This window comes from Amblyomma maculatum, chromosome 4, assembly GCF_055883805.1.
Source record: "Amblyomma maculatum isolate TAMU_Amacu chromosome 4, ASM5588380v1, whole genome shotgun sequence".
NCBI classification, from domain to species: domain Eukaryota; kingdom Metazoa; phylum Arthropoda; class Arachnida; order Ixodida; family Ixodidae; genus Amblyomma; species Amblyomma maculatum.
Window position 1 is genome coordinate 96,142,883 of NC_139347.1, and position 13,225 is coordinate 96,156,107.

Consider the following 13,225-nt stretch of genomic DNA (forward strand, 5'->3'; position numbering starts at 1 on the left):
ACATCTAACCTTTGACAAACACGTAAGGAACACCACAACAAGTTGCGCTAAACATTTGTCATATCTAATTTTCATGTGACTGCAGTGTTCACCTACATCACAACACTCAGCGTTTAGGTGTTCTATAGCAGTAGGTCACGTTCACTCAAAATAGCTTGTAACCATCCAGTACCCGCAAGAAAAAAGTATAAGCGATGAGGAGCTGGAAACGAAAGTGACAGGTATAACGTTGAGAGACTGAAATGAGCATAACCAGAGCATGCAATGCGAAGTCAAGGTAACCAATGGTTGGTAACTGGAATTCAAATGATAAGTGCAGCAGAGGTGGCAGCAGTTAAGGTTGGGGTGGAGGGAGGGAGTGTGGACACTGCTGGCACCGGACATGGCCAGTGGGGGTCTCTGGAAGAGGAATCTGTAATGCAGTGGACTTGGTTTGATTTGGTGGTGATGAGATATGAGTCTGGACTTGGTTGGTGCAATAACAGCGTCATATTTGGCCTAGCAGTTTCGATGCGCTCTCGTTCCATGCATTCGTTTACAAAACTTGCAGAGGTCAGACACTGCTGAGCACTGGCTGAACACTGGGCACAACAATATAGACTTGGATAGGTTCTGCACTTTGCACAAATATGCCTCCACTCGCAGAGAACCTTGAGTGGACCAAATCCTCTCCAAGAGGACATCTCCAACACCATGCAAAAGATACCCGAGGTAGCAAGCCATACCGAAAGAACAACAGCCTCCTCCATCTATAAGCCAGGTGTAGCATGGAGGAACGCTGAAATTACAGCACCATAACCGGAAACTGGCACTTCGGGTAAACTCTGTAATGAAATAGAGCACAGCGCTATAACCGGAAGCAGACTTCGAGTATAGTTAAACTCTGCAATGAAATAGAGGATTTCTTCACATCTCCATACTCTCTAACCAGCAGTGCAGGTCTCTGACTTCATGCGAGGGCAGCTATAGTAATGGCTCATTCGGGGCAACTGTTGCAATTTTACGCAGATCCTGCGAGTAGTCGCTAAACACAACACAATTCAAACGTCATATTGCACTAGTTCTCGGTAGAGGATGACGACCTGATCAGAAAACGACGATAGATACATCAGTACACACCCCCTACAACTCTCTCTGACATACCAAGGTGAAAATGCGGATCCAGACAGATCCCAGAGGTCAAGGTCCGCATGGCCGTCTCCCAACTCTACAATCATTTCGAGCCGAGGCCGGACTCTGTTCCACAACAATGCTCGTTGGTATATGACGACTCCTCAGTCACGGGTCTCACAATATTCACAAAAGAATGCTGGAAGAGGGAAGAAAAGCCCTCTGCATGAAAATATGCAAAAACAACTTTGGTCCCAAAGCCTGGTAAGCTTTTGCTAGAAAACCTTGAGCCCATTTCTCTCATCTCGTGTGAGAGAAATAGGCCAAAGGTTGATGTAACACGTTGTACACGATAGGCAGCACCACTGTATATTGGACGTCACTCACTTCCTCGGCAATTCTATGCATGCTTATCTGCACAGGACATGATGCTCCAGCTACTGCGCCAAATCTACACTCCTCAGCCTCACCTGGCACCAAAACTGCCCTACTAAAATACAGTAATCCCTCGTTATAATGAAATCAGCGGGACAGCGAAAAAATTCGTTATAAGTGGTATTTCGATATAAGCGACCACTTGACAAAGTCTTGACCAGTCTGGCTTTAATTGCACCAAAACTGCAAGGAAGTCAAAATAAATATTTTCAGTGAATCAAAACTTTATTCATGTGCAAAAAAAGCAGTGAGCTTTGGTTGCTTGAAGCTCTTACCGGGCGCAAGCAACCCCTGCTCTAATTTGAACAAGCTATGCATGAGGCCGTGGTCGCCGCCCATACATTCAACCTTATTTCGTAGCAGGCGTAGGTACTCCCGTGTCTGCACCATAGTTGGCACTTCACGTGGCTCTTCGTCCTCGTCGGGGCCACCAACAGCGTCAATTATTTCTGTGTCTGTCGCTGGAGCGACCACGGGAGCAGCCGCGTCAGCCAACGCGAATGTGTCGAAGTCACCGTCTACCTCTTCGCCAGCAATTTTATGTACAGCCTCGTACAAATCGCTGCAAGTTTGGTCATCATCAGGCTGGTCATCGTCAGGGTCGGTGACGGCAGCACGGGAAAAGCCGGCGTGCGCAAAGCAGTTGGCGATCATCGAAGGTGCAAGTTCTTTCCATGAAAAGTTTAGCAAATGGATCGCACCAAGCAAATCAATGCTGTAATTCTTGCTGGCATCGTACGCTGTGAGCATGCGCTGCAAAAGAGCCTTGCGGTACAGCTTCCGGGTGGTCTCAATGATGCCCTGATCCATCGGTTGCAATACAGCAGTAGTGTTGGCAGGCAAAAATTCCAAAGTGATCGCCTTGAGGTGGTCGACCTTCCTATGGCTCGGACAATTGTCAATGATGAAGAGCACTTGCCGATTCTTTGCGCCGAACCGTCTATCCATTAGGCGCACGTAGTCTTCAAAAATTGCAGCAATCATCCAAGCTCGCTTATTGCTTCTGTAGACGCATTCATTTGGAACAATTGCATTTCGGAAGCACCGTGGCTTCTCCGCCTTTCCCAGTATCAACAAGGGAAGCTTGTCCTCGCCTGTTGCATTAGCACCAAAAAGCACTGTGACACGCTCCTTGCTCTGTTTTCCTCCGGATGAGGATGCGCCAGGGGTCATGAACGTGCTATTCGGTAGCATTTTGTAGAAAAATGCTGCCTCATCAAGGTTGTAGACGTCTTTGTCTTCATATTTTTCAAGTAGAGCATACCGCTCCGTGCGGTGCGGTATGCGCTAGCGGCAACGACAGGCGTTGGCGTCGCGTGGCTGTTACCGCTGTATGCGCAAAAGCGACGCTGTCGCTCGCCAGGCTCTTCGTGCACTTCGAGTAATGCGGCTTAAAATGCATGCATTTGGGTCGGGACCGGAAGATATTTCGAATAAAGCGATTTCGTTATAACGAGGGATTACTGTATTCGATGACGCCCCCCACTATGTCGTTCTGGCTAACCTGTCTATCAACATGGCACAGCGGACATACAGATACATCCGTAGTTTCATGACGCACCACGTGGCGGAACTATGCTTGGGCTATGCCAACCGTGTCAAGGTCCCCCAGAAGCTCGCGGAACTCCACAGGGCTTGGAACCCTTCACCACTAGCGCTTTTCTTGCAATTTTCCGCTATCCCTAACCTCGATTACATTTTCTGTGTCGATGGCATAACATTGTGGGGAGAAACGCCGACAAGGTAGAAAGTCTGCAATGCTCAGTGAACACAATTGAACACTATGTGGCCGGAGTGGGTCTCTCCTCCCTGCAGAAGTCGCAATTGCTCCCCATTTGCCTAGTCTTGACGGACATCCACACATCAAGGTGTATGCCAATAGTCGACCCATCATGAGAGTCTCGACCATCCGATTGCTGGGCCTCTCGACACGAGACCGTGATGTGACTGCAGGCCACCACCTCACAATCGGTCGCCTTATCAAACTGCTGACAAACCACTACTCTGTGCTGAAGGAAGCTCACACTGCTCAAACGTTCATGTTCAGATGAATAACTTGACTCTTTCGTTACCGCGAGAAATTTGCCACTTTTCATAGGTCTCGGAAGATTTTTTTTTCCAGTACAAGTAATACTGCAGCATACAAAATTGCACATAATGGAATGCTTGTTCCAAAGACATAAGTTACAAAGCAATAAATTTATTTGGGAACACAAAAAAATAGGAAAATTGAAATGTTTTGTGGCTAGTTGATCAAAATAAAATAGAATCTACAGATACATTATTAATAAAGAAAATTTAGAATATACATTTTGAAAATCAATGACCCAGGAATATTGTAAAAAAAGTAAACTATCTCTACAGCGGCATTCTTCAGCTACATAAAAAAAAAAAAAAAAAAACTATAGGTGGAAACAGCCCCCTTTCTCGTGCCATACGGTGAAGCACTTCCTGGTTTTTTCATGAGGCACCAAAGCAAAACTGGCTGCAAAGGCCGGTTATGCATGTTGGACATGCGGCAGATTTTCAGGAATGCATTTTCGTGAGATAAAACCACCCGGACTCGGAGTCAAAGCTCATTAGTGAATAGCTGGCACCATTTTCGGGTAATTATCGCCACTGTCACGATTCTTGTCCGTATTTGGGAATTAAGACTCCAGGTCTGCACGATGAAGTGAACGAAAGGTGAATTTATACAATATTTACAGTCATGGTACAAGGTACAACAATACTGGCACGGGTCGAAAGTTACTGGTTTCATGCGAGTGTCTTCGTACAGCGACAGCCACAGAGACTCCGCCACGTCTGCTCCAGGTGCACAGCACGGCATGCGAAGACTCTCACGATGGTCTCGACGGGTCTCGTCGAGCGCCTACTTTTATAGGGGCCAGAAAGCCGTTGGTCTTCAAACTGTCCAATCCGGATGCTGTAGTTGGCCGCGGGCCAAGCAAGCGAGCTGGGTTCTCGCCGCGGTGCGAGGAGGCAGGAAAGAGAGGGGGGGGGGGGGGTACCTTCCTGGTGCTGGCGATCGTTGAGGCGCCAGAATGTCTGGTTTCTGCCCAGGCAAGCTAGATACGCCGGACGCTGAGGCTGCTCCTAATTTCGCCAGTGCCTTGCGGTGCAGCACCGGGCTTGTAAATGGGCGTCAGGCGCTCGCCAGCACCCGCTCGATGCAGGGATCGCCGACCACGGCTACGGATCGCGGGAACCACGGCTAGAAGCCCGATCATAACACCACTCAACACCGTCAGATGACAAACCGACAATATGATTCGATGCTTGACTTGATGGAAGTTTTATTATAACAAAATTTTGATGTTGATGCTGCATTACCACGAGTGCCAGGTTGTTTTTTTTTTTCAAGCGCGCCCACCACGCCCTCTTTCACAACAACACATGCACGTTAGTTTTCAAAAAGGTCCATCAAAAATCAGAACGTCGCCAGAGTGTGAAAATTTAAATTGGTTCCACAAGTGCAGCGCCTCGACTAAAACCATTTTGTAGCGCTGGGTGCACGAGAAACAATTCCACCATGTCGAAATCGGCGATTTAAAGCATCGATCACCGGTGATCGATCTGAATGGGCATAACGAAAGAGTTAACAGTACCCTACCTCAATATCAGTGCGCAGAATATGCAGCTGTTTGCAACGGTCCTTATAAATCAGCCCTAGCAAAGTCATGCAACACAGCTGCAGAAAGGCTTTTTGCGCTCTGAGTTCATAATTATCTGAACTCGTATAGGCCCACTTAATATCTCTGTGCAATATGATTTTTCAACTATTTGACAGGGCATCCTATAGAGAGCTAAAGATCGGCTTTGTCGCTTGTAACCATCCTTGGCTGACAATAATAAGAGGCAGCTTAAATAGACAAGGACGGACACAAGACAACAGAACTGGTGTTGTGTTCGTCTTTGTCTGTTTGAGCTGTCTCGTTATCCTCACCAACAAGCCCGAACCAAGATGCTTGGCTGATAGTCTCACTCCCCAGAAAGAGACACGTTTTAAGGTCGTCCCTACCCCTAAAAACATCACAGGGTGAAAACACTACGCAGGAAGGTTAGCCTTGCAAAAGGGCGTCGTTAGTGTCAACGCCCCCTAATACTCTGGCTGCAACACCATCACGCTAGCAGCACTCATTTACCAGAGTACTCAGATTCTCTAAGGGTCTATGACTACAGGCCACCCAAGGAGGACGATGAAGGTGTCGCAGACTTGCCCTTAGTTGCCACCCCGTGAATTGAAATTGTCAGAGACCTATAATTAGCCATTCAGAACTTCGCTCATGACTTTCACTTGTCACAGTGAAAATTCTTAGCTCAGTAAGCCACTCACAACGAGGCATACTAATTATGTGGGCCATTCCTCCCTCCAGGGAAGCAGGTCGGCCCACTGCCATGCCCAAGGATTGGTCAATCGGGTGGTGAGCCCATCCTTTAGTACCTGCAAGAGATCAATGGTTATTTTATCGGGAGGTAACGAACCTTCTTCCCCGTGGACATAAATCCCTAACCTTTAAGTAGCAGCCTGGGGGCAACTTCACTTGCCCGGTGGTATGCACTCCCAGACTTATATTCCTCTGCAAACGCCGTGGTCAATGTGGCACGCTACCAATTATTCAGTGGGCGTGTGTGTCCTCTAGATCCCCACTCAGAGCTTGCGTCTTTATAACATTGAGCAGTGGGAGGCCGCGCTGCTCAGCTCAGAGCCAGACGACGAAGTCCAGGCTATTTGAAGGAACCCTGCTCTTTAACCCTTCCATCACCTCCACAAATAAAATTTTTTCTCCGCGTGCATCCCACCCTTTGAACCCTTTGACTATATTTGACTATACGAAGCACTTAAATCCTTTAGAAGTCATCTGTCTGAACACACAATGTACTCATGCTAGTGCCTAATGCACAAGGGGCCCCAGAAGGTAGGTGTTTCTCGTCCTCTGCCGACCGTGCATCGTGAAATGGTTTGTGAGCCCATTCTCCTTCCACGCTAGGACTAAGCCCTAGAATGCTTCCGATATGCTTAACCTATAAACAGCGCATGGTAACATGTTTCCATAGTCACGCTGTAGGGGGAACGTATGAAAAGACGAGGCATGTTTCATACAATAGACACTGCGTTTTGCGTCCCCGTATCATAGCCCACAGAATGGACACATCCAGTTTCATTGTTCTATAGACTCTAGCCAAGAGAATTGGGAGTTCTCAGTTGGGTGCATTTTTAATGCTTTGGCATTGTGACGGTCATGCGAATGGAAATCCGGTGTTATTCTGCCAGCTACAACCTCTGGGGAAACTGGAAGGGGAAAAAAAGGCGAACTTATAACCCCGAGCTGGAATAGAGCCTGTGACAGCGCGAGGTGATAAGCTGCTTTTATTGCTGCTTTAGGCCAACGCCACTTTTTCATTTCTGCATTAATGCGTGATTATTGGAAACGTCAATTCGAGAAAATGTGGATACTACTGCCTGTAATTTAGACCACCAAGTGGCAATGGCAGACTGAGGAGGGGGAAGTAAGGAAAACGAATAGAAATGGAAATAGTTGGGAGTGGAGTTTTATCTGCTTTGACAAAATGCTTGCCTCGCCTTGTATATATAGCACCAAAAAATATATATCTTTCCCGGTGAGGAGATATATGATCAAAAGTTATGGCCCCAAGTGCACAACCGGTGACACCTAGCACAAAGTTGCTAGTAGTAACTTTCATCAGCCAGCGGTCTGGAGTAACAGTCTACTTACACATGCTTGAGTATCTATGCGAACGGAAAGTGTGTATGGCAAGAAGCCGTGCTCGCACATTGCCATCGGATCAGGCCATCGATCCTCCATCAGTTCGTGCACAGAACAAGAGAGGGGTTATTTGCAAATGTGCCAAGCTTGTTGCTGGCAGCGAAAAATCTAATCTTTTTAATTGAGGTAGTTGCATAAATAACACTACAGTCAAGATAATTCTCCTTCATGACACCGTGTGTCAGTACGCTGGTTGATCTGTAGGTTCGCATTGATAATTACACTCCGCTAGACAACGTGCAAGTGAAGAAGGAAAATTTGATTGTGAGAAGTCGTTCTCAGGTAAGAACCTAATCCCCTGAAGTAACGGGGATAATCGTGTTTTAAAAGTTCTCTGCAAAGCTTCCTAAAAGCATGCTGACTAGTTCCAGCCATATTATAAAGGAAACAGTTTGTTCCCCATGGTACGGTAACTCCCCTTTCGTGCAACCAGGTTTTAACTGGGACAGTATGTGCGTGCATATAAAACGCCTGCAAAGTGCACGTGAGTTTCCTTTGCAGCAAGAAATTCGCTGCGGACAGTGGCACAAGCGGAAACAGACTAGTTGCGCCAACCCCACACATTGGTCACCCCTCAAAATTTTTTTGTGCCTTCAGCTGCTGCGCCAAATCATCAGCCCTATAAGAGTACAGGGAAAATCCTAGTATGTTCGGCTGAGGGCCAACTCTATTTTCTGTGTATCGTAGACTCTGTGTTGAATGTCGTGCTCTGTTATATTTACCGTCGATACCGAACATAACACTTGCAGCCTAATTCTGTGCCCTTTTCTAATTTTTCTTCCCGAATCGCTGGCGTGGCCTAGCTGAGCATTTTGTAAACTGTGGCGTTTAACATCCCAGAGCGACATACAGGGTATGTGGGATGCCATAACTGAAAGTTTCATACTAGTTAAGACCAAGCAGGTGCTTTGTTTATTTCACATCTATAGGCTCAGTATAGCTGAGTGCCATAACCACTGAGCCACTGCGGCAGATCTTGCTAAGCATATCTGAAAATCGACATAACATAAATATAGTCGTGCATCTATGACTTCCATAAATATGGACAATTCGGAATATGGGCAGTTTTTCTAGGGACCAAACTTTTCCAATGTAGTACTTGTTTCGCTATAGTGAATGCTCGCTGTCCGAACAGCGGACAAGGAGAGAACCCACAGAGCCAAATCTTGTCTATGTATTTTTGTTGCATTAGTATGGGCAGTGATGAGCACAAAATCTATATTGCCCAAACGAGATATTTCATATTCTTAATTTTCTGTATAGCACATCAGAGCGAGAAAGTAAAGAAATTGCAAATGCCTGAATGATGACGCTTTATTGGTTCCATGCTTTACAGCACAAAGTTGTCCAGTCGATGCGTAAAGCGTCTTGAAGAAAACGCTCTGAAGACCGTGCCACATAGAAAACCACACTCAGCAGCTGAGACTGAGTGCCGATACGTAGCAATGGTTCATGGGATGTGTGATAGTAGGAGTTGGGCCATTTAGCCACGGGACACCATCAAGCCATGGCTAAAATGTCTGTAGTGCATCAAGCTGCACCACACTATTTCGAGAATAATGTTAGAAGCCCAAAGCTTTCCCTAAGTTGTTACTCTTCTACCTTGGCTCTGTTGTGAAATAAATGGCAGGATGCATTGTTGGCTGAGTGAGTGAGTGAACTTTATTAACTGCTCGGGGATCTTTTTCTTCGCCTCTTCGACCGAGGCTGAAAAGCGGTTGGCGCCCCCAGTCCAGGGCACCACTGGCTTTCGCCAGTTTGCGAGCTATGTTATATTATTGAAATGAAAACTACTTGCTTATGGGTTCTTTCTGGAAAATATAATTAAGTTGTTTTATTTCAATTCACATGACATTTCATGCACCGTTCATTTTGGAGCCTACATTGGAAAGAGCACAAACCTTTCGTGCCTTTTATTTCACTATGTATTGCACATTCATCGGCCAACACACGCATTTGACATGTGGTACTGTAAGTAATATCATCTCTGTGCAATAAATTTAAGATGATTGAGTCATCGTAATTCCATAAAATTACACCGGATGCGACGCTGGTGACCTGAGACGGCCTCATTAACAAAACAAACTACTTTCGTACCATGCTAGATGAGCCCAAAATGTGCATATAATTTTTTCTATCACTGTACGGTGCGGCAAGGGCAGGCTTGAAAAAATGAAGGGATTCGGACAGTCTCCCCTTCCCACTCGCAAGCGAGAAGCTTTACTGAGAAAACGCATGCTGGCACCTATTTTTTCGACTAAAACAGCATAAAATATACATGGTTCACATGGGACCTCCTCCTCCTTCAAAAGTGGCTCATAAATTCTCATGCCAGAAGAGCACACTCCACATGCAGCCTGTGATCCAGAGCTTCTGCTGCTGTAACGCAATGCATGAATTCGATTAGTTGTGACAAGACATCTTTCCGGGAACTGTGTTTACCTGGATCTAACAGAGTTACGTGACCTTACAGGCAACTGCTGTGCAAACATTGGTGGACAGTTTGCAGTATTGCTGCGGACGCTCCGGCTGGTACAAAGATTCTCACCTTCCACTTATCCATGAGACTGGATGCATATTAAGATTCTTCGCGAGTTATATTAAAATGTGGCGCCATTTTTTTTTCTGTATTTGGTAAATGATCTGTGCGAGCACCCGAACGATCCTGGTAATATGGCTCAGCACATATACTTTCTTTCAGGTCTCTCCTATACCCAATACTGTGCAATTTTATCGCATTATATTTCTCTCGGGTATTACTGCTTGAATAGCTGGTTGCCTGCATGACACCAAGAGAGTTTAGAGAGCTAATTTGCACAAAGGAAATGCCGGTATGTGTACTTTACGTGGAAATGAATGAGGATAACAGTTATAGTGGTACCATAACTTGCCATGACTTCATCCATGTGGTGGCTCAGGGTGTGCATCGCACAACGGCTGAAGCCACAAAAAGTACACCATAAGCAGACCTCTCCTTTCTACACCTCACTAGACACCAGAGCGTATTTCTGGGCATACAAGTGCCATTGATTGGTGTGGGGATCACATACACTGACCAGGGGCGAGATCATGTGTTAGCGGCTGCAAAACACTGCACCGACAAAACAGTGCAAGTCTCGCTTACGTTAATCGACATAACACAACATATCAGCATAGCACAGCATGGTATAGGAACCGGATCTACCACTGCGTCTTTTCCGTGCAGCCCTTGGAGCAAAAAAACTTGGCTGAGGAAGTTTTTGCCATAAAATTGGCTGTGGTTTAGCTTTAGTTAAACATAGTGTGAAGCAAACGCTGAAGCATGGTCAGGGCTGGGCAAGATATTTCAAAAAAGCATCTTCAACACCGATACTCGATACCTTGAAAAATTTTATTTCCGATACCGATACAAGATACCGAATCGAAATCAATTTCTGATACAGGTACTCGATACCGTATCTTCGATACATCTCTGAAATCTCAATGTGATAAAGGCGGTAATTTTTACCATGCTTTTTAGAACTTTCAGTGGTACCTATATCGCAGGTTTTGTTTGTCTGAAAGGGCTTAAACAAATTCGACGGCACGGATTTACTCAAGCTCTGCTGTCTGGGCAGCTGGACTTGTCAGAACTTCACATTGAATTGAAGCCATTGTTACAAAGCTTCCACAAGCAGCCTAGCAAACAATTTCATACGAGCCACCCTGTGAGCACTTGGCTACATACAATTAAATCTGGAACTTCTTTTGTGGCTTTTCATTTAATATACTACACGTTGATTGCCTGATGGCCCCCCTCCGTTTTCTCTTTGATATAAGGCTCAGTGCTGCGTGCGCTTGGGGAACTAAGCAGGTATTTTGATATTAGTGCGATAGCAGGCTTTTGAAGCTCGTATTCTGTGTTAAAAGCTAGAGGATAACAAAAATAAAATGGCTGAACGTTTTTAGTAGTTCCAAATTAGCCCCGCAATGTGGGCATTCTGTAAGTGAGGCAAATAAGAAAAGCCTCTTTGTATAATTAGTCGAGCACACCGCACTGTTATATTTGATGAAGAATATAAGAGTGAAGAATAGCCAGAATATAAGAGTGGAGCATAGCCACGTCGACTCGAGGATCTTGAAGATAGTTAACAAGGTCGAGATTCACTAGCGTCTCTTGACAACTTAGTCTGGTTTAGATAAAAGAAAGAATTGGTTTTTTTTAAGAGAGAGTGGCTAATATGACATCATTCAATTCGCATATTTCAAAAACATTTTAACAGCTTATTGCTTTATGAAACGGGTATCTTCACAGGTTTTCACGTTTCGCCGAAATGTTCTTGGCAAAAAAATTCTTTGACCATGTATTTGTTATTCAAATTTATGTGCTGGAAAAGTGCAGTTACATAGCTTTTACGTCGTTGTATTTCTTAATACTTCAGATGTAATAGTTTTTACAGAAAAAGCCTTCCCGGTGCAGTTACAAATAATGGTGTTTGTTTCAAATCAAACACTGTAATCCATGAGAACGGCAACTGCATCGTGCTTGACTGAGGCCTTAGAAACTCATGTTCTTGCCGCCAAGCAAAGCCGACATGCGAAGCTCAAGGGTCTGGAGAGCTAGGGTCGTGCATAAGTTACTGAGTTCGTCAGCACACTGAGCATGCTGTTTGACAAGAATCACATGCCTCAGAGACAGACAAGGAGGCAGATTGCAAAGGGTGGGAGAGCAGCTAGGGATGAAGTGCGCGTGGTCCCTACTGCATGTTTTTCTTTGGTGTTTCTTTGTCGATTTTGTTCTTTGTTTCTGCGTGTCTGTTAACGGCTTAGCGGCTTCGTGATACGCAGTCGGTGCTCACAAGTAAACAACCTCATGAGCACCTACTTGCAATTGGCTGCTCCAGTTCTAAAGAAAGGGAATATGGATAGGTGGAGGCTAAGGAAAACGGGGCGTTTGAAGGAAACTTCGAGCAAGAGGGAGATCAGGATGCACTGCAAGCAAAGATGCCTCCCGGCTTGTACTAGCACCTGAGTGAGCGCTGTCAACCAAATGTGACACACAGTGGCTTCAATATTTTGCGGACTATCGAGTATCATTAAAATACACGATACACCAGAAATGTATTTTTAATACCAATACTCCGATACTTTCATTTTCAGCACTCGATACCTGATACCAATACACAAAATGTATCTAAAGATAGTATCGAAGATACATGCATCTTCAATACTGCCCATGACTGAGCATGGTTACCTACCAGTTGACCTTCGACCTTGACTTTGACCTTTGGTGGGAACATTGCTACCCAAAGTGGTTGTGGTTTCAGTTCCAACTTTACCTCGAAGCTGTTTGAAGGTCAGCGGAAGCACACGATGACTTGGCTTTATCCCGCATAGTGAAGCGATCGCTTCAAAACACTGAGAGCACAGTAGTGCCTGCACTTGAGAAATGCGAAAGTGTGAGCTTTGCTGCTGCTGTTGCGACACTAGACACGTCATCATTTTGTTTTTATTTTTCCAATGTAGTTTTGTTTCCTTTAGTTTTTAGTTCTTTTTTTCTTATTTGTTTATTTCCCTCAATGCTGTCCCGTGTCCTTACGCTAGACAAGGAGAATTATGCACACATTCGCAGGAAGTCTGCGCAGAGTAGTAGTTAGTGTGCCCGGCTGGTACACGGAAGGATGGTGATTAAGGTTCCTGGCATGAACACAATTTGTTTTTCTTAAGTGTCATTTCTAAAAGACAGACTGTAGACACACTTTGGTGACACGCTCTGATGATGCCAGACATGAGGTAAGAAATCATTCCGCGTTAAAAACTTGAAATCGCTGATAGTGACAGCGAAGGTGCCCATGCCTTTGCATTCTCTGTGATAATTTCTTGGCGCACGTTCCTAATAGCCTCTCGTCTGCCACAGTATGCTCTATCCCCTC

At 45.4% G+C, this 13,225-nt stretch overlaps 1 protein-coding gene across 1 annotated transcript in view; it reads left to right on the forward strand.

The window, feature by feature from the left end:
• dve (SATB1_N and homeodomain domain-containing protein dve) overlaps positions 1-13,225 on the forward strand; it is a 103,619-nt gene that overhangs the window by 70,828 nt on the left and 19,566 nt on the right. The window lies entirely within an intron of this gene.